The sequence below is a fragment of the Empidonax traillii genome, unplaced genomic scaffold (assembly GCF_003031625.1).
Source record: "Empidonax traillii isolate 1590-97213 ecotype Southwest subspecies unplaced genomic scaffold, ASM303162v1 scaffold181:size1721324, whole genome shotgun sequence".
In the NCBI taxonomy this organism is placed as follows: domain Eukaryota; kingdom Metazoa; phylum Chordata; class Aves; order Passeriformes; family Tyrannidae; genus Empidonax; species Empidonax traillii.
Genome location: NW_020955374.1, coordinates 75,144 through 79,311, shown reverse-complemented (window position 1 = coordinate 79,311; position 4,168 = coordinate 75,144). Strand labels below are relative to the sequence as shown.

At 39.8% G+C, this 4,168-nt stretch overlaps 1 long non-coding RNA gene across 1 annotated transcript in view; it reads right to left on the bottom strand.

The window, feature by feature from the left end:
• LOC114058654 overlaps window positions 1–4,168 on the bottom strand; it is a 17,482-nt gene that overhangs the window by 11,829 nt on the left and 1,485 nt on the right. The window contains exon 2 of the long non-coding RNA XR_003571516.1: window positions 2,926–2,928. This is a non-coding gene — a long non-coding RNA (uncharacterized LOC114058654). The remainder of the gene's footprint in view (window positions 1–2,925; window positions 2,929–4,168) is intronic.

Below are 4,168 nucleotides of genomic sequence, written 5' to 3'. Positions count from 1 at the left end.
ATTTGTATATGCACATAGGAAGAGTTAACTCTTTCAGTAGATTAATTCCCTTTCCCTGCTTTAATTCAAAATCCCTAATTGTATTTTTAATGCTTTACAGAAGGAAAAAGAGAGAAATTACATATTTTCTCAGTTTCATTCCTTTACATGTAACAGTTTTAACAATTTGAATTCCAGCTCTCTGCAGTACTTTATGTGGCTTGTATTTTGTGAGACTGTGTAAAACGTAAACTCTATTTTATTTCTCTGTAAATGTCAGGAGAGTATAAATCAATAATAGAGTGGTAACTGAGCAATTAACTCATGTCACCCCTGTACCTTCACATTAGCATCACTGAGAAGGATCTTACCCTTTCAGTGACCTCAGTAAAAGCAATAACATCCTTTTCTGCTAAAGGTAATTTTTTTAAGTGAACTTGGCACTCCTGAAAGGTGATAGATTGACAATCCTGTAAAGTGAAGTTGCTTATTTGGTCATTGACTATGGGTAGTATGTAATTCCACAAATTATCTGGTGGTACAACCCTGTCCCAGAAGGATAAGAATGGAGTCTGGTACTTCTTCTTTCACCCATTTCATTGAGGCATCACAACTTCGATGTCAGTTGTCAGGCTAGTTTCTGATGCAGTTGCTGTCAGTTAACAAGCAGAGCTGGAGTTCCAATTCATTTTCAATGAGCAACCACATATGACTGTAATCAGTATTGACAGAAGGTAGATGGCCATCACAGACACGCAGGTGTAGGTCCTGTCTCCTATCCCCTACACTGCTTCATTTGCAAAATAGCATATAATAGATGTTCAAAATGCATAAGAAAATCCTTGAAACAACTAAGCAAGTAATAATCTTCTGTAAAGCTTATAGTAAGATTTTGAAAGCTTTAAGCTTTATGCTTTCTGGGGAAAATGAAGAAAATTCATCAAACAGGGAAGTGGAAGATAATTCCCTTAGTCTATCAAGCATATTTTCATTTATTAATTTCTCACCATACCATAGTACTAATCAAGTCTGTTTGTATTTGCCAGAAGTCTGAAAGGTATTGGTACTCTGGGCCTTGTGACTGCAAAGATTTTCACTCATCCACTCTGCCATGGATCTCGAACGAAGAGAGAAGTATCTCTGTGCCTCTCTCCCTCCTGTCTACAAGCAAAATGCCCTGAAAGTGTTCCAGGTCAGGTTAGATGGGGCTTTCAGCAATGTGGTCTAATGGAAACTGTCCATGATCTTTAAGGTGACTTCCAACCGAAACCATTCTATTATTCTGTGAAAATATGCAAGTAATTCCCTATCTCAGAGCAGCGTGTAGGGTACAAACACACATACAGAGATCATGAACTGTTCTGATACAGTAGGAATAAGGAAAGGAATCAGATATGGAGCTAAGACCATACCAGGATTCACCCTTTAATGGTTGAAGGGTCTTTCTTTCCTTGAATGTAGCTACACTGAAACATCTGAAGAGCAATGAAAATGGACCCTGTCTCTGTTGTATCTTTATATGTGTACTTCTGTATTTCTATGTTGACATGGAGCTATTCTCATCAAAGTGCAGAGGAGGAGTATAGGAGAACCAGAGCTGCATCTACCATAGCCATCTGGTGTGTTGAAGGGGTTCTTGTTTGGGTCAGAACTTGCCTTCTTCTGAACTTGGGTTCATATACACAGATGCTAGTGCAGTGAGGAAAAATTTGAAGCAGCTTTCCTCTCATTGTCCTGGCAGGCCACCATTCTCTGTGCCCCACTTGCAGTGTGGCCATGAGAAACATCAGTATTTTGCCCTTTACACATGCAGGTAGTTTTGGGAACAGCAGCAAGACAACTTTGGGGTGTTGGTACAAAGATCTTCATTGTATTGCCTTTTTAGTTTAGATGTAGAGACACACATAGGACTGGCAACTAGCATGAGCTTGACTGCCAATACACATGAGATTTGCCTAGGTCTTAGGACCATAGCAGACTGCACAAAACAAATTCCCCTTTGTCCTCCATTAATCAGTGATGTAGTTGCAACCAGCAAAAAGCTTGTTTTCTGCTTTCTACCCCCAGCAAAGAGTCTTATCATGAACATTGTCCTCTATGGGGAAGGTGAAGTGTTTTGTCTCTCATCTCAGTCTTTTCGGGAAGAAAAGGTACAACTGATGCAGTATTTAGCAGGAACAAGTTTAGGCCCTTGGAGTATGTCTTTACTAAGGAGTCTGGGTAAAACACGCATCAGTAGTCCTACCTCTTTTCCTATGGTTTTATGGGGAGGAAATCGGAGAGGTTAGTCTGGAATAAGCCACAGTGTTATCTATGCTTTCTACACCATCCCTTATCTAGATATTGAAGTGACAAAAGCTAGATGGTATTTTGGATATACTATACATAAAGTCCTTTTGCTATTCCTATCATAATCAAGTACTATTATTTTCTTTACAGTGAACTGTTCTTCCCAGCTGTCTTAGGACTGAATCTGATCTTTTGAAGTTAAGGAGTTAAGGAGTTAAGATTTGGAGGATAGTGTGATGGAATTTTTTTAAATGTTTCAGGGACTTATATCTTTCAGTAAATAATGTTGGAAGATATGTTTCGAGCCCCTGATAGTGATGGTTTTTAAAAGATTTCCCTTTTGTCTTAGTATAAAATTCTCTCGTCTGGGGTAAGTGCAGTTACCTAGATTGGAAAATGCTGTAGTGCAAGGTTACACTGATGTTTTTGCTGTGGAATGCCCATCTGTGCTTCCTTCAGGACATTTGCATATGTGGCATCTTTTCTTATATTTAAATCCAACCACTCCTCAGTGTGCCATCTCATTAATTGTACACTGGAAAGAGGAAAAGGAGAACACTGTGACCTGTGTATATGTAGTACTTAGTGAGAACCTAGGGAATTGTTTAATGAATTAAATCACCTCAGATATTTCTTCTACATTCTTGAATAGCCCACCAGCTCCCCTATGCCTGTAGAAATTGCTATAGGGCTCAGGTGGTGCCTCATTAACTATAATGTCACTTAATTTCTTCCTTCTTTATGCTGGAAGTACCTTCAAATAAAGCTTGATGGCATAATTCTCGGTGGCCATAATTAACAAATGAGGCAGAGGTAGAACAAGAACCCACATATGTGAGAGCAGAGCAGATCTATGTCGGTGGCAGATATCGTGGTGTTTACCCAGTGGCAGCAAGCAAGTGAACTCAGCTGTCACTGGCAGTACCCCCTGCAGGGACAAAGGTAGTGTTAATTAAAATTCACTATGCACAAAAGGGCTATTCCTAATGAACATGTACTGATGAGATATTTAGCTCTGTCATCTTCAGATGCATTAGAAATAGCTTTCATGAAAGATTTCTATTCCCAGGAAGAGTTGTCAGTTTTCCTGAAGCATTTTGGTCAGTACCATTGTTTTCTATGTGGAATCACACAGTGACACGTAGAACACGCTGAAGTAGAAAGTGTATAAAAAATGTTGTCATTTTGCAAAAGAGATTCAACCTGAGTTTCTGAGTGATGTTGTCAGTACCCTGGTGTCAGAAGCTTCTCCCTTCTTTTCACCTGGTCATGGGAGTTGGAAGAGACGACCTCCAGAGGTGTCTTCCAACCTAACATTTTCTATGAGTCTATGATAATTTCTGCCTTTCCGTGAAGGGCAAGTAGTATGATAAATATGTATGAGCACAAATGAGTTAATAAGAAATGTAATGTTGCTAAAGTCAATAGTAAGATTCCTCTTGCCTTGGAGGGAAACAAAACAGTTTCTATTTGTGGTGGAATGTGAATTTTTTCCACTGAATACATTATAGAATGTTTGGGCAAACATTACCATATAACTGTAACAATTGTTTGTCATAGCTCCACCCTGACACGTACTAACAGCAATAGAACTTTGACTTACAGATCTGTAAATACTTGCTCTGGTTCAGCACCAGGTCATACTGCAGCTGAAGAATCCTATTACATCTGCCTTTATCTTGTTTTGCTATGGCTATGAATCTGTCCTCAGAGCAAGACCAGACCTGAGACTTGCAGCACATTCTTGGACCCCACATTCCAGGGTGCGTCTGTTGCATTTGCATGGCAGAGATCTGCATGGCTGCTCGGCGTAACCCTCCTGCAGAGCAGCCTGGGTGGAGTAACAGGCTTCAGAGGCCTGTGCATGTGAGAAGGCAAGAAGTCTTTATTTGGCCTTTCT